Source organism: Porites lutea, chromosome 9, assembly GCF_958299795.1.
Source record: "Porites lutea chromosome 9, jaPorLute2.1, whole genome shotgun sequence".
NCBI classification, from domain to species: Eukaryota; Metazoa; Cnidaria; class Anthozoa; order Scleractinia; family Poritidae; genus Porites; species Porites lutea.
In genome coordinates, this window is record NC_133209.1 from 30139555 (window position 1) to 30164073 (window position 24519).

General features: G+C 38.8%; 1 long non-coding RNA gene across 1 annotated transcript; it reads left to right on the forward strand.

The window, feature by feature from the left end:
- The first annotated feature begins 19976 nt into the window (after positions 1–19976).
- LOC140948695 (uncharacterized) lies at positions 19977–24326 on the forward strand. The gene is made up of 3 exons (XR_012167078.1): positions 19977–20502; positions 20910–20980; positions 21184–24326. It is a non-coding gene; the product is annotated as an uncharacterized lncRNA (long non-coding RNA).
- The last annotated feature ends 193 nt before the right edge of the window (positions 24327–24519 follow it).

Genomic DNA, 24519 nt, shown 5'->3' on the forward strand with positions numbered 1-24519 from the left:
GGAGCACTTAGTCCCCAGGGCTCTCCCCCCATTTGGGCGGAGCACTTAGTCCCCAGGGCTCTCCCCCCATTTGGGCGGAGCACTTAGTCCCCAGGGCTCTCCCCCCATTTGGGCGGAGCACTTAGTCCCCAGGGCTCTCCCCCCATTTGGGCGGAGCACTTAGTCCCCAGGGCTCTCCCCCCTTGGGCGGAGCACTTAGTCCCCAGGGCTCTCCCCCCTTGGGCGGAGCACTTAGTCCCCAGGGCTCAATAAAGAAAAACTGAAATAACCTTACCTTGTTACTTACCTTTTTGGTTTCCTTTTGTACTTTGGTGTTTTTTTTGGTTATTTGGTTTGGTTTTAGTCCCCAGGGCTCTCCTCCCTTGGGCGGAGCACTTAGTCCCCAGTGCTCTCCCCCCTTGGGCGGAGCACTTAGTCCCCAGGGCTCAATAAAGAAAAACTGAAATAACCTTACCTTGTTACTTACCTTTTTGGTTTCCTTTTGTACTTTGGTGTTTTTTTTGGTTATTTGGTTTGGTTTTTTCTTTTTATTTTACTTTTTGGTTTTTGGTTCAGGCTAAGGAATTTAGCTGTAGGTTAGGTTTCGTTTTGTGTTTGAAACCGAACTTTCTTGCTAAATTCAAAAGCGTAAACTTCTTTTAGATTTTGATATTTTTCTGTTAGGTCTGAGGAGGGTTAAATTGTAGCTAAATACAAGATGCAGTTGTCTTGGTGTATATGCCAAACCAGAACTGTTAGTGAGACCAAAAAAAATCACTTGAAATTATTGGAAAGAAAGATGCAACTTAAAAGAAATATAGCTTATTAAATATAATGACCGAGCGCGTACTCTTCAACAGTTTTAGAACCGGCAGGCATATATTATGGTGACCGAATTTGAACAGTACGTTATCATTTCTAATAAAAATCTTTTGTTTTACCTCAAGGAATCAAAACAAAGGAAAATTGCATGAAGAGCCGACTAACCGACTATGTTGTGCAAAAAATGAACTTACCATAGGTTTGGTATATACTGAAAAAATGACAGACACACAAATGAGTTGGCTGCATATCCTTGTTAAGGACCGTGGCAGTACTTTTATTGTTATTTTGAAGACTTTCTTGCATGGCAAATTGTTCTGCTTTTCTTTATGGTCAGGCAGTACCTGTTAAAGAATGGAAAGTAATATTTGTTGTTGTAAATACTACCATACTAACGTGTTAAGAAATGCCGTACGAATTAGCTCTATTTTCTTGTTTAACTGGTTTCCCGTTACCGTCAGTGTTATTCACACCTGTCTTGCCCCTCTGCCGACTACTATTTTATGTCAGCCTGAACCGTCCCAGGACGCATTGTAATTCTCTCGCGATGCAAGCTGAGCACCGCTTACGCCAAAATTGCGAACAGTTGGTTTGTTGGCCTCGCGTTTGTGCGGCATAAAAGCACAATTTACCTTCAAATGGTACATTAATTAATAAAGTCGCGGTTAATCAAATATAGAAGCATATAGTCTGAGTCAGAGTAATAAAAAACTGTGCACTGTTTGAAGTTTAATTTGTAATTGTAGTGTAAAGAAGTGAACACTTCTTTAATCAAAGCGAAAAATTCTAACTACAAGGACATCAACAAAATAGGCCTATTTGACCCTAACAATCGCAACTCGCGTTTATCTTGTTGACTACACGTAAACCTTTATTACATTTTTGTCTTTCCTGTTGAACATTCATCGAACCAACATAACGAATGGACCATGCATGTTCACAGGTAATTTCGGGCGACAATAACAAACAGAGGAAAGAATTATGACATAAAGTCCGTTATAAAAAGTCTAAAAGAATAATTTCTTTCTACAGCAAAAATAACCATAAGTAAGAACCGTTCAATTTAAACGCTTATCGCACCGTTTGTTTAAATTGACCTATAATTTTTGTCATGCAAAAAGTAAACGATAGCGTAACCATAAGTTAAAGTTGAGCTAAGAACAAACCTGCTGTTTTCGAGGAGGCAAAAGAGAATCTTGACTTTCATTCCAAGCTATTCCAGACCAGAGATCGCCTAGCTGAGTTTGGTCTTCACTGCTCCGCAGGCAATGCAAGGTACGGAGGTTTCTGGATTAAAACACAGTTAAATCAACTTAATGTTGGTGTCTTCATTTATACGGTCGTTCGATTAAAATTCAAACCAGTACGAGAAATGTTTTTGATAAATCTTTTCTTGAAACTATATGTGGGAAAAACACGGGCTCTATGTTCAACAATGGGCAATCAACGCATAGATTGGTCACATTCAAAGAAAACAGATTGCCGACTCACTCAATTTTGTAGCTCTTGGTTGAAAACAGTATACTAGTGGATAAGCATGGAACTTGACAATGCATTGAGAAAAACAGCACTCAGTTCACCAATCAACAATTAGACTAACTCTTGAATTAGACGCATTCAGAACAAAAAAATGCCGACTTGATTAAAACTTGACAAATCTATGACAAAACTGGCTAGTGAATGAGTAGACAATAGGCCTTTCGCCCCAAGAGAAATTGAAAGCTATAGTAATGCAAAATTTTGGAGCAAAAAAAAGTATTATGGTATTTTTGAAAAAGGCCTATCGCCGTGTGAATTACCACAAGTTAGCCCTGAATAAATTTAAAAGTACCAGGAAAGAAAAATAAAAACTTTCAAAAACTTCTCGGTAGACAATAAAAGCGAAGAAAGTTGAGGAAAACTAGTGTTAAAGAATTTCTAACACAAGAACCATTTTGCCTCCTAACGTTTGATTGCTCACGGTGATGTTGATCAAGCACCACTATCAGCTCGGCAAAACTAATGAATATGCGAAGACTACAATAGCTTGTTTTGCACCGGCTCGTCACGACTAAAGTTAAAAGTGCGAAGAAGCGAGAATACAAACTTTAAAAACTTTTAGGCACACAAAAATCATCATTCATTCGAAAAGCGCAGCAAGTTCAGGAAAACTTTTGATTAAAATTGCCAGTTAAAAACATCACTTCTATCACACTGACACATAAAAAGTTAGCGTTGAACGAAAATTCCGCGAAGAACACAATATTGAGGAGGATGTCATTGATCGTAGCATTCAAAGAATAAAAGTTGCCGACTCACTCAATTACGTAACGTGGCTCTTGGTTGAAAAGACAACGCTCAGTTCACCAATCAACAATTAGACTAACGCTTGAATTAGACGCATTCAGAAAAAAAGAATGCCGACTTGATTAAAACTTGACAAATCGATGACAAAACTGGCTAGTGAATGAGTAGACAATGGGCCTTTCGCCCCAAGAGAAATTAAAAACAATGCTAATGCAAAATTTTGGAGAGACAACAAAGAGTATTATGGTATTGTTGAAAAAGGCCTATAGCCGTGTGAATTACCAAAAGCTAGCCTCTGCATGAATAAATTTAAAAGTACCAGGAGAGAAACACACAAACTTTCAATACTTCTCAGTAGACAAAAAAAAGCGAAGAAAGTTAAGGAAAACTAGTGTTAAAGAATTGCTAGCACAGGAACCTTTTTGACTCCTAACATTTGATCGCCTAGTGATGTTAATTACCACCATCAGTTTGACAAAACTAATGAATATGCGACGACTATAATAGCGTGTTTTGCACCCGCTCGTCACGACTAAAGTTAAACTAGTGCGAAAAAGCGAGAATACAAACTTTAAAAACTTTTAGGTAGACAAAAATCATCATTCATTCCAAAAGCGCAGCAAGTTGAGGAAAACTTTTGATTAAAATTTCCAGTTCAAAAAAATCACTTCTATCACACTGACACATAAAAAGCTCGCGTTCAACGAAAAGGTCGCGAAAAACACAATATTGAGGAGGTCATTGATCATAGCATGGACCGGGGTTATTTTTTACTGGGTTCACAAGAATCGTGGAGTGGATTTATGTGATCACATGCATCAGGACCAGGTAGCGAATATTCCCATGACGTCACGGCGGCCATGTTGGTGATCCAAACAAATCCTGTGGGAGATAGACTCTTTTCTTAAAAATTTTAAGAGAGCAAAAAGTCCACTTCCGGTTGACGTGCGTGCCTCAAAATGGTCGCTGCTTTCAAGTCATCTATCAACTACGGTGGCCCATACAGGACATATCTCATTTGTTTGTTACGAAATTGGTATTGTGTAATCATTTAAAACTACAACTCGGATTTTTGCGCTAGAAATCTGAGTTGTATATTTCGAAACAGTTAGACAACTCGGATTGTGGTAAAAATCCGTGTTGTTCAATTGAAAAATTATTAACTAGGATTTTTGCGATTTATAAGTCCGACTTCGTGTATTTTAGAGACTAAACAATTCGGATTTTTGCGATCAAAACCCGAGTTGTGTTATTGAAAAATTAACAACTCGGATTTTTGCAGAAAAAAATCCGTTGTTTATTTGAAAAGACTTAACAACTCACATTTTGTGACAAACATTAAGATGAAAATTTCAATCGAAAAAAGAAATATTGTTGATGTCCTGTATGGGCCACGGTAATAAACAATCCTTGTTACAATGCAAAAAAATGGGAGATACTGTGCAACGCACCATCCACGGAGAACCCTTGGAAGCTGTTCATCACCACAAATACATTGGAGTTGAGATATCCAGTGATCTGAATTGCTGGAATTATAGGCAAAGCCAACAGATCTCTTGGCTTTATAAGAAAAAACTTAAGTAAATGTCCAGAAAACGTAAAACAGCAAACCTATCTTGCTATAGTTAGACCACAGCTTGAACACATCGTTGTTTCGCATGGGGTCCTCACATTCAAAAACAGATAAAGGGCATTGAGAGTGCGCAGAGACGAGCGGCACGTTTTGTTAAAAATGAATATGGCACAACTCCTGGAACTATTACGAAAATTTTGAATGATTTGAAATGGCCAACACCCGAGAAGTTTCTTAAGGTTTATCATTTCCATGTAGTTCTAATCGCAATCCGTTACGCTAAAAAAGGAACAAATATGTAAATCATTATACTTCACAGGTGCTTTGAATACATTAGATTCTTATGATTTTTTTACGAGAACCAAAATAGAATAATGAGTCATCTATATTCACCCATGCGCAAATAACCCCTAAATGATTTTTGAAATTTCTTAACGGCATCGTAGTTTCGAGCTAGTCTCTCCTGAACGATCATGGATCGCTTGTGTTTAACGATACCCGATGAAAGTTACTGCTGCTAAAACTGTTCCTTCTATTGCAAGGTGGCATAACATTATACCAAACACACAGTGAAGAAATTAAACTCGCAAATCAATATGGAACTGATTTGAAAGTGTAAGTGCTACAGCTATTTCTATATCTCTTGCATTTCTCTTGTCTGAACGAATTGCCAAAGAGCTGCCAAGTGCACATTATTTAGACTGTGAACTTCTTTCTCAACTGAAACCTTTCAGAGTGTTTTATTTTAATAGGCAGTGGTATGTTTTTCCTTTTTTTCCCCTCAGTTTTGAGTTTGCGAGATTTTCTTCAAATAGTAAATAATACAAAAAACGGTCACGGTTTAAGTACAAGGGCTACACGGGAAAAATGTGCGGACCGAAAACGAAATGATTTTAAAACGCAAGTGCCTGTAACAGCACCTCCGGCTCACACCATCTTTCTCTTTCCTTGCAATTCTTACAATTTACTTCAATGAATTTACAACTATATATCTTTCTCAGTCCAACACATAAGACAAAAACAAATTTCCTCGCTTTAAGTGAGATAATACGGGTTAGGAATTATGTACTAGCTAAGGAAACACGGCTTGTGGTAGGTAATCACTGATTTCAAAAACCTATCACGATAAAATTTTGACTGCCAGATAAAGAGTATTTCAAGCAAATCGTATCCGACTTCTTCTTTAAAGAGTTCTTTGTTATGCTTTAACTATTTTTTTTTTGTCTTCTTCACTCATGTAGGCGAACAATCTAACGGAAGTACAGTCATTAATTGCTAAGTGCGGACCCAACTAAACTGGGTGATTTTTAAGACGGTAAGTACTTGTAACAACCCCAATCCCGATCTTTTGTTAGCGACCTTTATGAACTGACTACTCAGGATCTCAGACTACAGATTTAGACTTGGCAAAATGGCTCATTTGGTAACTCTTTTCTTCTTTACTTTTTACGCAGTTATCTAGACGAACTCAAAATCACTCAAAATCGCTGAAAATACCTCTTTTGAAGCAAAAAGACAACAATATACCTTAGGTAAGGTAGTACACTGTTTATTTAACATTAATCTATATACATAGTTAGCGATATATTGCTACTGTCAAAACAGATAAACAAAATCATTTACCAACAAGCAGATTGTGTGGGTACCCTGTATATCCTCGTGCCAGGGTCTATTGGTGTCCCGGCCAATATGGCGGCCTGGGGCTAGTTTACTAGTGGCTAGTTTGGATCTTCCGCTCACAGAGTCACTCAGTGTACCAACGCTTGAAACCTAATTTAAGCTTAATGGTACCTACAACAATTTCAAGAAAGGAATCTGCAATATAAAAACCAAAATATCAAAGAAGTCAATAGAATTCGAAGGTCAGGAGAGACATAAAGGTATACATATTTACTGATATTTAGAGGGGCACCCAACGACGATTTCCTCCTAATTGCATTGAAATTATAAAATAATTCTCATTATGAAGTAGATGGCTAGGATGTAAAAGTTGCGCTGATTTCAGGCTTTCACTTTCGCACCTTCCTGTCGTTCCCCAAAACGTGGGCGGCTCAAAACTCGAAGTAGCCAGTTTTTAGCCGGCTGCCTGCACTTAATAAGAATCCTGCAGACTACAGTACTTTTAAATCTCTAGAAATGCATTCTAAGCGGGGCTATGACATTTGCATCTGTTCAGTCATCCTAGGGGAACTAAAGGCTTTTCGAAATTACAAGGGCCTCAGTTTTATTTTCCTGAAAGTATGAGACCGTAAGTTAACTAAGTTCATTTCTTTATCACCTAGAGATATGCCAAGAGATCATCAGAGGCACAATTTAAAAGATTTGACCAACAAGCTTAAGGAACAAGAAAGGTAAATACAATATTAAAATAATTTTATTCTATTAATTTTTATACATTAATCAGTCTAGCAACACAGTGTAGAAGATACCAGAATTCATGGTCAAAACAAACTACACTGTAAAATTCAAACTGCACGATAAATGGCATAAGACATAATGCTGTCCCTCACAAACATGCAAAGGAATACTCCAGTTTCAAACCTGTGAGAGCAACAATGGATGCAAGGGCATTATGTTTGATGCCCTATGATATATTCTAACTTTTACATAAAAACTTTGATTAAACAATATATACTGAGGTCAACTGGGATTCGAACCCGGCAAAGAGATGGGATACAGATTCTCCCTGAACTATTACGTCCAAAGTCTGATATTTATATAAGGAAATATATGCCCGCCCAACTGTTATTCATGCTCAGCAAAGAATTGGGAGGCAGTAGCTTTCTGAACAATTGAATACAAACTTTAATTTATTATTAGTTTTTTACGAGTAGTATCCTAATGAACAAATAGACTAAAATGGAACATGGGTGTTAGAGAATAGAAAGGAGAAATAATATTGTGACAAGTTCTCTTCTTATACTGCATCCACTTACTAAAATAAATATCATTCCCTTTTTTCGCTTACTGACAACAGTCATGCAAATTTTTATTTACCCGCCTTTGAACGGTTTCCAGTGGTTATCAACCCTTCAAACCAATTCTTTCCTTTTCAAAGTGTCTTGACCAAATGAAGCATTAGAGGGCACCCAGGCCCGTGGAAAGAATTTTTAAGATACGTGGATTTTCTCCCGGGGAGTAATCCCCCTTATATAAGCCAACTAAGTATGTGCCACCCCAAAGGGTATGGTCTTTGCACCTTTTTGTTCTAAAAATGGTCAGGACTTGGAGAACCTGGGGGCAAACCCCTGCCAAGAACCCCTAAGAGCACCCCACTAAGGATTTCAGTCACTTTCGGGTAGTAAATAACACAAATAAGCGACCATGGTTTAAGTACTAGGGCTACGCATGAATCGCCGAGAGAGAGACTTAGCTTCCTTTCTTTTTGGGTATGTTGTTTTGCTCCACACCTAAGTTTTATTTACTCTTTTTAGGGAACTCAATCTAAGAGAAGTGCAGGTATATAAAAGTCGATTTAAAATGTGCGGGCCCCCAAAACAAAATGATTTTAAAAATCTTCATTATCTGCAAGTAATTTTCTTTGCTTTAAGTTAGATAATGCAATTATGGTAAGGGATAATTTTCCCAACTAAGGCTGGAGAACCTAACTTGTGTTAGGTAATCACTGATTTCAAACACCTATCACGATAAAATTTTGACTGTCAGATAAAGAGTATTTCAACAAATCATATCTGACTTCATCATTGAAGAGTTTTTTGTTATGCTTTAACTAATTTTTTTTGTCTTCTTCACTCACTTAGGTAAAAAAAACAATAACAATCTAACAGAAGTACAGTCATTAATTGTTCAGTGCTGACCCAACTAAACCAGGATATTTTCAAAACGGTAAGAGCTTGGAGCTTGTAACAACCCCAATCCCGATCTTTATTTAGTGACTTAATCAATTATGGCTCCTAAGGATCTTCCTTGAAGTATTAGAATACATAAAAATTCTGATATTTATATATTTACATCTATCAGATCAACTGGGATTTCAACTCCGCGAAAATGTGAGACAGGTGCTCCCTAAACTATGACATAATACATAATAATTATATAAAGTTAATAAACTCTCCCTATTGGCAGTGGTTTTGCATAAAGGTTTTATGCCAGATAACACTCTGAAAACACACAGAAAGCAATGCTCCTCCCTTGATTAATACCTTAGTCTATGATATATGGGACTTACTATTTTTACCTTACTATTTATAAAACAATATTAAAAACACTGGAATTTCCAACCCAGCAAGCAAGGGAGACAGGAGCCCCCTGGACTAAACCTTCAGTCTATCATAGGTATCACTTACTATTCAAATTAGATAAACTGCGATTCCAACCCAGCAAGCAAGGGAGAGAGGAGCTCCCTGGACTGATACTTCAGTCTTTAATAGTTATTACTTACTATTAAAATTAGATAAACTGGGATTCCAACCCAGCAAGCAAGGGAGACAGGAGCTTCCTGGACTGAAACTTCAGTCTTTAATAGTTATTACTTACTCTTAAAATTAGATAAACTGGGATTCCAACCCAGCAAGCAAGGGAGACAGGAGCTCCCTGGACTGAAACTTCAGTCTTTAATAGTTATTACTTACTATTAAAATTAGATAAACTGGAATTCCAACCTAGCAAGCAAGGGAGACAGGAGCTCCCTGGACTGATACTTCAGTCTATAATAGTTATTACTTACCATTAAAATTAGATAACCTGGGATTCCAACCCAGCAAGCAAGGGAGACAGGAGCTCCCTGGACTGATACTTCAGTCAATAATAGATAAAACTAACTATTAAAACTAGATAAACTGGGATTCCAACCCAGCAAGCAAGGGAGACAGGAGCTCCCTGGACTGATACTTCAGTCAATAATAGATAAAACTAACTATTAAAACTAGATAAACTGGGAATCCAACCCAGCAAGCAAGGGAGACAGGAGCTCCCTGGACTGATACTTCAGTCAATAATAGATAAAACCAACTATTAAAACTAGATAAACTGGGATTCCAACCCAGCAAGCAAAGGAGACAGGAGCTCCCGGACTGATACTTCAGTCAATAATAGATAAAACTAACTATTAAAACTAGATAAACTGGGAATCCAACCCAGCAAGCAAGGGAGACAGGAGCTCCCTGGACTGATACTTCAGTCAATAATAGATAAAACTAACTATTAAAACTAGATAAACTGGGATTCCAACCCAGCAAGCAAGGGAGACAGGAGCTCCCTAGACTGATACTTGAGTCAATAATAGATGACACTTACAATTAAAACTAGATAAACTGGGATTCCAACCCAGCAAGCAAGGGAGACAGGAGCTCCCGGACTGATACTTCAGTCAATGATAGATAAAACTAACTATTAAAACTAGATAAACTGGGATTCCAACCCAGCAATTAAGGGACAAGAGAGCTCCCTGGACTGATACTTCAGTCTTTAATAGTGTTATTACTTACTATTAAAATTAGATAAACTGGGATTCCAACCCAGCAAGCAAGGGAGACAGGACCTCCCTGGACTGATACTTCAGTCTTTAATAGTTATTACTTACAATTAAAATTAGATAACCTGGGATTCCAACCCAGCAAGCAAGGTAGACAGGAGCTCCCGGACTGATACTTCAGTCAATAATAAATAAAACTTACTATTAAAACTAGATAAACTGGGATTCCAACCCAGCAAGCAAGGGAGACAGGAGCTCCCTGGAGTGATACTTCAGTCAATAATAGATGAAACTTACTATTAAAACTAGATAAACTGGGATTCTAACCCAGCAATTAAGGGACAAAAGAGCTCCCTGGACTGATACTTCAGTCTTTAATAGTGTTATTACTTACTATTAAAATTAGATAAACTGGGATTCCAACCCAGCAAGCAAGGGAGACAGGAGCTCCCTGGACTGATACTTCAGTCAATAATAGATGAAACTTACTATTAAAACTAGATAAACTGGGATTCCAACCCAGCAAGCAAGGGAGACAGGAGCTCCCTGGACTGATACTTCAGTCAATAATAGATGAAACTTACTATTAAAACTAGACAAACTGGGATTCCAACCCAGCAAGCAAGGGAGACAGGAGCTCCCTGGACTAATACTTCAGTCAATAATATATAAAACTTACTATTAAAACTAGATAACCTGGGATTCCAACCCAGCAAGCAAGGGAGACAGGAGCTCCCTGGACTGATACCTTAGTCAATAATAGATGAAACTTACTATTAAAACTAGATAAACTGGGATTCCAACCCAGCTAGCAAGGGAGACAGGAGCTCCCTGGACTGATACTTCAGTCAATAATAGATGAAACTTACTATTAAAACTAGATAAACTGGGATTCCAACCCAGCAAGCAAGGGAGACAGGAGCTCCCTGGACTGATACTTCAGTCTTTAATAGTTATTACTTACAATTAAAATTAGATAACCTGGGATTCCAACCCAGCAAGCAAGGTAGACAGGAGCTCCCGGACTGATACTTCAGTCAATAATAAATAAAACTTACTATTAAAACTAGATAAACTGGGATTCCAACCCAGCTAGCAAGGGAGACAGGAGCTCCCTGGACTGATACTTCAGTCAATAATAGATGAAACTTACTATTAAAACTAGATAAACTGGGATTCCAACCCAGCAAGCAAGGGAGACAGGAGCTCCCTGGACTGATACTTCAGTCAATAATAGATGAAACTTACTATTAAAACTAGAGAAACTGGGATTCCAACCCAGCAAGCAAGGGAGACAGGAGCTCCCTGGACTGATACTTCAGTCAATAATAGATAAAACTTACTATTAAAACTAGATAACCTGGGATTCCAACCCAGCAAGCAAGGGAGACAGGAGCTCCCTGGACTGATACTTCAGTCAATAATAGATGAAACTTACTATTAAAACTAGATAAACTGGGATTCCAACCCAGCTAGCAAGGGAGACAGGAGCTCCCTGGACTGATACTTCAGTCAATAATAGATGAAACTTACTATTAAAACTAGATAAACTGGGATTCCAACCCAGCAAGCAAGGGAGACAGGAGCTCCCTGGACTGATACTTCAGTCTTTAATAGTTATTACTTACAATTAAAATTAGATAACCTGGGATTCCAACCCAGCAAGCAAGGTAGACAGGAGCTCCCGGACTGATACTTCAGTCAATAATAAATAAAACTTACTATTAAAACTAGATAAACTGGGATTCCAACCCAGCTAGCAAGGGAGACAGGAGCTCCCTGGACTGATACTTCAGTCAATAATAGATGAAACTTACTATTAAAACTAGATAAACTGGGATTCCAACCCAGCAAGCAAGGGAGACAGGAGCTCCCTGGACTGATACTTCAGTCTTTAATAGTTATTACTTGCAATTAAAATTAGATAACCTGGGATTCCAACCCAGCAAGCAAGGTAGACAGGAGCTCCCGGACTGATACTTCAGTCAATAATAAATAAAACTTACTATTAAAACTAGATAAACTGGGATTCCAACCCAGCAAGCAAGGGAGACAGGAGCTCCCTGGACTGATACTTCAGTCAATAATAGATGAAACTTACTATTAAAACTAGATAAACTGGGATTCCAACCCAGCAAGCAAGGGAGACAGGAGCTCCCTGGACTGATACTTCAGTCAATAATAGATGAAACTTACTATTAAAACTAGAGAAACTGGGATTCCAACCCAGCAAGCAAGGGAGACAGGAGCTCCCTGGACTGATACTTCAGTCAATAATAGATAAAACTTACTATTAAAACTAGATAACCTGGGATTCCAACCCAGCAAGCAAGGGAGACAGGAGCTCCCTGGACTGATACTTCAGTCAATAATAGATGAAACTTACTATTAAAACTAGATAAACTGGGATTCCAACCCAGCTAGCAAGGGAGACAGGAGCTCCCTGGACTGATACTTCAGTCAATAATAGATGAAACTTACTATTAAAACTAGATAAACTGGGATTCCAACCCAGCAAGCAAGGGAGACAGGAGCTCCCTGGACTGATACTTCAGTCTTTAATAGTTATTACTTACAATTAAAATTAGATAACCTGGGATTCCAACCCAGCAAGCAAGGTAGACAGGAGCTCCCGGACTGATACTTCAGTCAATAATAAATAAAACTTACTATTAAAACTAGATAAACTGGGATTCCAACCCAGCTAGCAAGGGAGACAGGAGCTCCCTGGACTGATACTTCAGTCAATAATAGATGAAACTTACTATTAAAACTAGATAAACTGGGATTCCAACCCAGCAAGCAAGGGAGACAGGAGCTCCCTGGACTGATACTTCAGTCTTTAATAGTTATTACTTACAATTAAAATTAGATAACCTGGGATTCCAACCCAGCAAGCAAGGTAGACAGGAGCTCCCGGACTGATACTTCAGTCAATAATAAATAAAACTTACTATTAAAACTAGATAAACTGGGATTCCAACCCAGCAAGCAAGGGAGACAGGAGCTCCCTGGACTGATACTTCAGTCAATAATAGATGAAACTTACTATTAAAACTAGATAAACTGGGATTCCAACCCAGCAAGCAAGGGAGACAGGAGCTCCCTGGACTGATACTTCAGTCAATAATAGATGAAACTTACTATTAAAACTAGAGAAACTGGGATTCCAACCCAGCAAGCAAGGGAGACAGGAGCTCCCTGGACTGATACTTCAGTCAATAATAGATAAAACTTACTATTAAAACTAGATAACCTGGGATTCCAACCCAGCAAGCAAGGGAGACAGGAGCTCCCTGGACTGATACTTCAGTCAATAATAGATGAAACTTACTATTAAAACTAGATAAACTGGGATTCCAACCCAGCTAGCAAGGGAGACAGGAGCTCCCTGGACTGATACTTCAGTCAATAATAGATGAAACTTACTATTAAAACTAGATAAACTGGGATTCCAACCCAGCAAGCAAGGGAGACAGGAGCTCCCTGGACTGATACTTCAGTCTTTAATAGTTATTACTTACAATTAAAATTAGATAACCTGGGATTCCAACCCAGCAAGCAAGGTAGACAGGAGCTCCCGGACTGATACTTCAGTCAATAATAAATAAAACTTACTATTAAAACTAGATAAACTGGGATTCCAACCCAGCTAGCAAGGGAGACAGGAGCTCCCTGGACTGATACTTCAGTCAATAATAGATGAAACTTACTATTAAAACTAGATAAACTGGGATTCCAACCCAGCAAGCAAGGGAGACAGGAGCTCCCTGGACTGATACTTCAGTCTTTAATAGTTATTACTTACAATTAAAATTAGATAACCTGGGATTCCAACCCAGCAAGCAAGGTAGACAGGAGCTCCCGGACTGATACTTCAGTCAATAATAAATAAAACTTACTATTAAAACTAGATAAACTGGGATTCCAACCCAGCAAGCAAGGGAGACAGGAGCTCCCTGGACTGATACTTCAGTCAATAATAGATGAAACTTACTATTAAAACTAGATAAACTGGGATTCCAACCCAGCAAGCAAGGGAGACAGGAGCTCCCTGGACTGATACTTCAGTCAATAATAGATGAAACTTACTATTAAAACTAGAGAAACTGGGATTCCAACCCAGCAAGCAAGGGAGACAGGAGCTCCCTGGACTGATACTTCAGTCAATAATAGATAAAACTTACTATTAAAACTAGATAACCTGGGATTCCAACCCAGCAAGCAAGGGAGACAGGAGCTCCCTGGACTGATACTTCAGTCAATAATAGATGAAACTTACTATTAAAACTAGATAAACTGGGATTCCAACCCAGCTAGCAAGGGAGACAGGAGCTCCCTGGACTGATACTTCAGTCAATAATAGATGAAACTTACTATTAAAACTAGATAAACTGGGATTCCAACCCAGCAAGCAAGGGAGACAGGAGCTCCCTGGACTGATACTTCAGTCTTTAATAGTTATTACTTACAATTAAAATTAGATAACCTGGGATTCCAACCCAGCAAGCAAGGTAGACAGGAGCTCCCGGACTGATACTTCGGTCAATAATAAATAAAACTTACTATTAAAACTAGATAAACTGGGATTCCAACCCAGCAAGCAAGGGAGACAGGAGCTCCCTGGACTGATACTTCAGTCAATAATAGATGAAACTTACTATTAAAACTAGATAAACTGGGATTCCAACCCAGCAAGCAAGGGAGACAGGAGCTCCCTGGACTGATACTTCAGTCAATAATAGATGAAACTTACTATTAAAACTAGAGAAACTGGGATTCCAACCCAGCAAGCAAGGGAGACAGGAGCTCCCTGGACTGATACTTCAGTCAATAATAGATGAAACTTACTATTAAAACTAGAGAAACTGGGATTCCAACCCAGCAAGCAAGGGAGACAGGAGCTCCCTGGACTGATACTTCAGTCAATAATAGATGAAAATTAGGATTTAATGGAGCCGATTTACCAATTGTGCAATTGCAAACATTTAAGGCATCCTACTGATGAACAGTTGGAACACGTAGATATATATTTTTTAGCAACTAAGATGATTTGCAGTCTGTCTACTTTGAATAGATGAAACTTACTTATAAAACTAGATAAACTGGGATTCCAACCCAGCAAGCAAGGGAGACAGGAGCTCCCTGGACTGATACTTCAGTCTTTAATAGTGTTATTACCTACTTTTCAAATTAGATAAACTGGGATTCCAACCCAGCAAGCAGGGGAGACAGAAGCTCCCTGGACTGATACTTCCGTCTATAATAGTTATTACTTACTATTAAAATTAGCCTGGGATTCCAACCCAGCAAGAAAGAGAGACAGGAGCTCCCTGGACTGATACTTCAGTCTTTAATAGTGTTATTACTTACTATTAAAATTAGATAAACTGGGATTCCAACCCAGCAAGCAAGGGAGAGACGAGTTCCCTAGACTGATACTTCAGTCTTTAATAGTGTTATTACTTACTATTAAAGTTAGATAAACTGGGATTCCAACCCAGCAAGCAAGGGAGACAGGAGTTCCCTGAACTAATACTTCAGTCTTTAGTAGATATTACTTACTATTAAAATTAGATAAACTGGGATTCCAACCCAACAAGCAAGGGAGACAGGAGCTCCCTGGACTAATACTTCAGTCTTTAATAGATATTACTTACTATTAAAATTAGATAAACTGGGATTCCAACCCAGCAAGCAAGGGAGACAGGAGCTCCCTGGACTGATACTTCAGTCTTTTATAGTTGTTACTTACCATTAAAAATAGATAAACTGGGATTCCAACCCAGTGAGCAAGGGACAAAAGAGCTCCCTGGACTGATACTTCAGTCTTTAATAGTGTTATTACTTACTATTTAAAATTAGATAAACTGGGATTCCAACCCAGCAAGCAAGGGAGAGATGAGCTCCCTGGACTGATACTTCAGTCTTCAATAGTTATTACTTACTATTAAAATTAGATAAACTGGAATTCCAACCCAGCAAGCAAGGGAGACAGGAGCTCCCTGGACTGATACTTTAGTCTATAATAGTTATTACTTACTATTAATATTTGATAAACTGGGATTCCAATCCAGCAAGCAAGGGAGACAAGAGCTCCCTGGACTGATACTTCAGTCTGTCATAGTTATCTGCACTGATACTTCAGTGTATGGTAGATGAAACTTACCGTTAAAACTAGATAAACTGGGATTCCAACCCTGCAAGCAAGGGAGACAGGGGCTCCCCGGACTGATACTTCAGTCAATGGGAGATGAAACTTACTGTTAAAAGAAAGCATTTACTGGGATTCCAACCCCACAAGCTAGATGAGTAATACCTGGAGTGATACTAGAGTCTATTATGCATGTAGTTGAACCTTTAATACCCTAACTCTAGAACTACATGAAGTGCATTACATCTTCGCTTTAATTATTATTTATAGTATTATACTGTTCGAGCAGCAGCAATTCTTTCAATAAATTTAATAGCAGCCGTAAGTAGAAAAAGGGGATTCCAAAAACAAAGTTGGCCTATTGTTGCCAATACAGTGGCCTCAAGCCAGGTGGAGGGTTTCGTGCGTTCCACAGGGTGCTTGTCTACTTATGCGGTGAGAGTGGTACTGAGCCATCAGTTACACCGAGGTCTGGGTGGTCGCCTCTGGCCGACAGGTGATGTATTGGGCGCCTGATAAGAAAACGGCCGTTGCACTCAAGTGCTTATCGACTCATTCTGCAGTGGTGCAGAGCTTTACGAGTGATACTGCACGGGCCGTAGCGGTGTACCGCTCATCGGGTCATGCCATATCTCAGCTTCTGTCACGAAACAAGTCTGTTGTAAGTGCTCATGCCCAGGTGTCCCGGTTTGGACGCAAGCGGAGGTCCCCCAATTTATATGGCCGTTGCACTCACGTGCGTCTCGGATACTGCACAGGCCATACACCCTTTTCTTTAGGTTATGCCATATCTCAGCTTCTGTAACGAAACAGGTTTTTTCAAGCCTTTTAATTTTTTTTGTTGTTGTTTAAATAAAACAAATCTCAGTTATTTTAGGTATAATTTCAGATTTTCTTGGAAAGAGTTGTTGCTCTAAGAAGATTATCACTGATTTTAAAAGTAATATGCACTTAGGGCAACTGGGATTCCAACCCAGCAAGCAAGGTAGACAGGAGCTCCCGGACTGATACTTCAGTCAATAATAGATAAAACTTACTATTAAAACTAGATAAACTGGGATTCCAACCCAGCAAGCAAGGGAGACAGGAGCTCCCTGGACTGATACTTGAGTCAATAATAGATGAAACGTAATATTAAAATTAGATAAACTGGGGTTCCAACCCAGCAAGCAAGGGACAGAAGAGCTCCCTGGACTGATACTTCAGTCTTTAATAGTGTTATTACTTCCTTTTAAAATTAGATAAACTGGGATTCCAACCCAGCAAGTAAGGGAGACAGGAGCTCCCTGGACTGAACCTTTAGTCTTTAATAGTTATTACTTACTATTAAAATTAGATAAACTTGGATTCCAACCCAGGAAGTAAGGGAGACAGGAGCTCCCTGGACTGATACTTCAGTCTGTAATGGTTGTTACTTACCATTAAAATTAGATAACCTGGGATTCCAACCCAGCAAGCAAGGGAGAGAGGAGCTCCCTGGACTGATACTTCAGTCTATAACGGTTATTACTTACTATTAATATTAGATAACCTGGGATTCCAACCCAGCAAGCAAGGGAGACAGGAGCTCCCTGGACTGACACTTCAGTCAATAATAGATGAAACTTACTATTAAAACTAGAGAAACTGGGATTCCAACCCAGCAAGCAAGGGAGACAGGAGCTCCCTGGACTGATAATTCAGTCAATAATAGATGAAACTTACCATTAAAACTAGATAAACTGGGATTCCAACCCAGCAAGCAAGGGAAACAGCAGCCCCCTGGACTGATACTTGAGTCAATAATAGATGAAACTTACTATTAAAGCTAGACAAACTGGGATTCCAACCCAGCAAGCAAGGGAGACAGAAGCTCCCTGGACTGATACTTCAGTCAATAATAGATGAAACTTACTATTAAAACTAGATAAACTGGGATTCCAACCCAGCAAGCAAGGGAGACAAGAGCTTCCTGGACTGATACTTGAGTCAATAATAGATGAAACTTACTATTAAAATTAGATAAACTGGGATTCCAACCCAGCAAGCAAGGGAGACAGGAGCTCCCTGGACTGAATCTTCAGTCTTTAATAGTTATTACTTACTATTAAAATTAGATAAACTGGGATTCCAACCCAGCAAGCAAGGGAGACAGGAGCTCCCTGGACTGATACTTCAGTCTGTAATGGTTGTTACTTACCATTAAAATTAGAGAAACTGGGATTCCAACCCAGCAAGCAAGAGAGAGAGGAGCTCCCTGGATTGATACTTCAGTCTATAACGGTTATTAGTTACTATTAATATTAGATAACCTGGGATTCCAACCCAGCAAGCAAGGGAGACAAGAGCTCCCTGGACTGATACTTCAGTCAATAATAGATGAAACTTACTATTAAAATTAGATAAACTGGGATTCCAACCCAGCAAGCAAGGGAGACAGGAGCTCCCTGGACTGAATCTTCAGTCTTTAATAGTTATTACTTACTATTAAAATTAGATAAAACTGGGATTCCAACCCAGCAAGCAAGGGAGACAGGAGCTCCTTGGACTGATACTTCAGTCTGTAATGGTTGTTACTTACCATTAAAATTAGAGAAACTGGGATTCCATCCCAGCAAGCAAGGGAGACAGGAGCTCCCTGGACTGATACTTGAGTCAATAATAGATGAAACTTACTATTAAAACTAGATAAACTGGGATTCCAACCCAGCAAGCAAGGGAGACAGAAGCTCCCTGGACTGATACTTCAGTCAATAATAGATGAAACTTGCTATTAAAACTAGATAAACTGGGATTCCAATCCAGCAAGCAAGGGAGACAGGAGCTCCCTGGACTGATACTTCAGTCAATAATAGATGAAACTTACTATCAAAACTAGATAAACTGGGATTCCAACCCAGCAAGCAAGGGAGACAAGAGCTTCCTGGACTGATACTTCAGTCAATAATAGATGAAACTTACTATTAAAACTAGATAAACTGGGATTCCAACCCAGCAAGCAAGGGAGACAAGAGCTCCCTGGACGGATAGTTCAGTCAGTAATAGATGAAACTTACTATTAAAATTAGACAAACTGGGATTCCAACCCAGCAAGCAAGGGAGACAAGAGCTTCCTGGACTGATACTTGAGTCAATAATAGATGAAACTTACTATTAAAATTAGATAAACTGGGATTCCAACCCAGCAAGCAAGGGAGACAGGAGCTCCCTGGACGGATACTTCAGTCAATAATACATGAAACTTACTAGTAAAACTAGATAAACTGGGATTCCAATCCACGAAGCAAAGGTGACAGGAGCTCCCTGGACTGATACTTCAGTCTATCGTTGTTATTACTTACTATTAAAATTAGTTAAACTGGCATTCCAACCCAGCAAGCAAGGGTGACAGGAGCTCCCTAGTCTGAGAAGAAGAACACTTAATTGCATTTACCCGAAATCTGCTGTTAATTAGGACCAATGAGATATACCCTTAGAAAGTTTCCACTTGAGAAGATATGAGAACTCCGTAATGTCTTTGCCTGATATCTGCTCTTAACTAGGGCCAATGGGATTTGCAGTCACTATCATTTTATTTGAGGAGATAACTTTTTTCACTTTATTTTAATTTTTTTTTATTGCGTATAATTTCATTTAACATGGAAGAGACACTTTATGGATCTGTTAAATAAACTTTTAATAGAATTATTACTATTATTATAAATGTTATTGTTATTATTATTACTGATATACCATTAGCTGATTAGATACCATCAAAATATTATAACTGTAATGATTCAAATTGTATATTTCACTTAGTAACCATAGATTTGAACCTTGAAATTATTTAAGTGCTTGACTCTCCTTACTGCTATATCTTTGCAGGTTATAACAAGGCTTTTGCTGGACGCTTTATTTATATCTAAGTGGAGACGTCGGAAATGAATTTATTGTATTTATAGTGTAACTTTACGATTTTGCGCAGTTGTTGTTACAGGGAAAATGCTGTTTGAGGGTTCAGTGAGAGTCGACTTGTCTTTATTGATATGATTTTTTATGTCTCGGCCCACTAAGAATATCTGCTGATGGTCAGATATTTTTAGTGGGCGTTAAACTTCATTTCTTATCTATATCCATTATCGGTGCAAATCAAAATAGGTTGTATTAGTTCAATTTAAGTCTGTTGGTAACATCCTCTAAGCGCTTGTTTCTTTTTCTTTACCTTTTTTATTTTCTAGATTGAATCTACCCGGTTATTTTTGTTCATAACGTGGGGAGGCGTTTTGTACGCTTCAGGTATAATGGATATGTTTCTTTGCATTAATCCCCGGTTTTCTCCTTAAGCCTAGATATCGAGCACCACGAGGAGCTCGAGGAGTTCGGATTGATATACTCTAGAATAAGAGCACAACATCGTATGTGTAGTACCCGGCGTCGTTTGCTAGTGAGAGAATGGAGAACAAAGAATTGAACGACTGAAATGAACTCATTTATCCCTATAGCAAACGGGAGCCAGAAAAATAAGTTTCTTGTAACTGCTTATTGCAAAAAGTACGGTTAAACCCGAAAATGGTTTTGGGTTTGGCAGAAGTACCTGAATTTTTCATCATTGAGATTCTTTATATATATTTTGCTAACAGATATTTACTTTGGTCGTTATATTTACTGAGTTCAGGTTCCTTTTTTAAATTGCACTTTTATAGTTTACAAAGATTGGAAAATCGTCATCTGGTGAAACCTGTACTAGCTGATGAAAAAACACCAACAATAAAAGGTACTTTATCTCTTGAGAAGAATTGGATAGCCCCAGTTTTTACAACAGGTTTCGAACAGGGGCAGTCCGAAGAATAGCGAGCTGTTAGACTGTAAATCACTTAATAACTAACCAACACGAAAAACAAGAGCATAAAATAACCAGTACTCAAATTCTCCATTTCTACAGTCTACTGATAAACGTTGCACCTTCTTCTGTTTTAGGGCGTGTTTCTCAAGTTGGACATCAGAAGAAGTGCCTGCGTCTTGGAATACAACTAAAGTGAAGATGTAGCGATCAAGATGAAATACTTTAGAAAATTAATCTAATAATTTTTTTTCCAGTAATATAAAAGCTAAATAAAACTTTTTAGAATTCTGCTACAGTAGCAGTCAACATTTTCGAAGGAGGACTTTCCTTCTTACCGAAACGACTGCTACTGGGCAACAATAGCTTTTTTTTGTTCTGAAATTACTAAGGATAGGTCTGTTCGAAATATTTTTAATGTTGATCGTGAAATATGATGGGCTCTCGCCAACCTTTGGGGCGAGTGTTGGTAACTTGCGAGTACTGTTGTTGGCTTCTTCCGCTTTCGTTAATCTTTGTGTTTCTAAAAGCTTAAATGAACACTCTCGCCATTTTTCGGGGGTACTTTCGGTAACGTTCGACCATTATCGTTGACTACTTCGGCTTGCCTTAATCTTCATATACTAAACTTACCATTACTTCGAAAATGCGCTATAGTAAACGCTTAAATGCCTTTACAAAATTGCGTTCAGTGAAATGAACACTCTCCCCATCTTTCGGGGATACTATCGGCAACTTTTGACCACTATCGCTGACTTTTTCGGCCTGCGTTAAATCTTGATGTTTACTTACCATTTCTACAAACCGGCGCTATCGTAAATGCATATATACCTACTCTCGCCATCTTCCGGGGTACTTTCGGTAACTTTCGACCACTATCATTGACTACTTCGACTTGCGTCAATCTTCATACAGACTTATACCATTACTTGGAACGCGCGCTATCGCCAACTTGTGAACACTATAATATTAATGAACACCCTCGCAATCCTTCGGGGTACTTTCGGTAACTTTCGACCATTATAGTTGACTACTTCGGCTTGCGTTAATATTCGTATACTAAACTTACCATTACTTCGAAAATGCGCTATGGTAAACTTTAACTACTTCGGCTTGGTCAATCTTTATAGAGACTTATACCATTACTTCGTACGCGCGCTATCGCCAACTTGTGAACACTAATAATGAACACCCTCGCAATCCTTCGGGGTACTTTCGGTAACCTAACGACCACTATCATTGACCTCTTCGGCTTGCGTCAATCTTCATAGAGACTTGTACCATTACTTGGAACGCGCGCTATCGCCAACTTGTAAACACTATAATGTAAATGAACACCCTCGCCATCCTTCGAGGTACTTTTCGGTAACTTCCGACCACTATCACTGACTACTTCGACTTGCGTCAATCTTCATAGAGACTTATACCATTACTTGGAACGCGCGCTATCGCCAACTTGTGAACACTATAATGTTAATGGACACCCCCGCAATCCTTCGGGGTACTTTCGGCAACTTTCGGCCAAGTGCTATCATTGACTACTTCGACTTGCGTCAATCTTCATAGAGATTTATACCATTACTTGAAACGCGCGCTATCGCCAACTTGTGAACAATATAATGTTAATGAACACCCTCGCAATCCTTCGGGGTACTTTCGGTAACTTTCGACCACTATCATTGACTACTTCGACTTGCGTCAATCTTCATAGAGATTTATACCATTACTTGGAACGCGCGCTATCGCCAACTTGTGAACACTATAATGTTAATGAGCACCCTCGTTTTCGTGGTACTTTCGGTTACCTTCGACCACTATCGTTGACTACTTCGGCTTGCGTTAATGTTCATTATAAACTTACTACTGATTACTTCGAAGGCGCGCTATTGCAAACACTTAAATGTCTTTGCGAGATTCGCGCAAAACCAAGCTCCTGTAAATCTAAAAAGGGCCTCTACCTGTCACCATGATGTTGTAAACCAAATTTATACCGACTTGTTTAATGGTACATCTTCTTTTTACTACTTTGTATTTACTTGAATGTTTTCGCGCTCTTGTTAACCTTCCGTCGCCGTTATCAATTATTTTATGCGTTGTTATGTATAGAGTACTTTAGTAACCTTTATTTCCATGACTAATACGCTTTTGATCGCGCGATTCCGTACACTTGCCGAACGTGCATCAACTTCGTTAACTTAGTGTTACCCGATCTTAAATTCTCGATCCTCAACTGTGGTCTTGGTTGCCTTGAGGGTAGAGGGTAGAGATTTGCTTTGCGTTTAACGTGAATGAGATTTGGTTAATGTATATAACGTTATACATAATAAGCCCAATATTTAATGTAAAGGAGTTGATAATGGAGAAGCCACATAAAGAATGTGGAATAGAGGGTTGTAAGCTATTGATTCTATAAATTTATACCAATCTGCAACTGTTGAGTTAATAAAGGGATAGACTTTAAAGAAACTGTAGTGATAAACCGGTGGGTAAATTAAATAAAAATTGTTTTAAAATAATTTTACCACAGTAATGAGCATTAAAAGCTTGCGTCTCGAGCGCTATCCATTTTGTGCCCGCAGGTGTCTAAGAAAAAAAAAAAAAGAAATTGAGAGAGCTGAGAAATAGATGGTTCACTCGATTGAAGCTTATTGTTCTGGTTTGCTTTCGAATCACAATGGCTTTATGCGCTTTTAATTCAATAGCTCCTCTAGATTTCGTTACTATCGAATTTCGCTTCCGCTCACTGGCGTCTTTTTCCGCCTTCATGTTCGCTCCGAAACCTGATCCAGTTCGCCTCGAAAGCAATGCGAGCACATGGAATTCTTATGACATGCAGTTACAATATTTTAATAGTAACTCCCGACGGTTTAAGTCCAGATTAGGCAGCTGGCAATCAGCATCTCGCCTTTTCTCGTTATTAAACTATCATTGCTTCTCTCCGTCTTCTTCTTCTTGCAAGTTCTTAAGGAGGGAGGCAAGGGGGAGGTTTTTGATAAACGCTGTCTGAAGTGTTTATCTGAATTTCTTCAAAAATTAACATAACTCGGTTAAGTTGACAACGTGTATTTAATATTATCTATCCAATACTGTATATTTAACAATTCCTGTCTTAAATTGTAATAAAATTAAAATTGTAATGAGTGTGTTAGCGTAAGTAATACTTTGTCTAATAATGTATTAGTTTGTGTAATGGATACTATATGATCTGATGTAATGGCAGTGCTTTGAATATAGTTCGTGTAAGCAAATATGAACCTGAGTTTCAGATAAAGATAATTAACCCAAATATCTTCCGCTTCTTTTGAATTTGTCACCCTTGTTCTGGTTTCCTTCGTTCACTTTTATCTGGGAAACGCGAGAATAACTGGCAAAAACTGCCCTATTGCAGTGGTGGCGTAAAAACTGAACAGGCTGGTTTTTCTTTGTCCCCTCGGATAGCTCCGCCTAGACATTCAAATTTTGAATACGCAGCC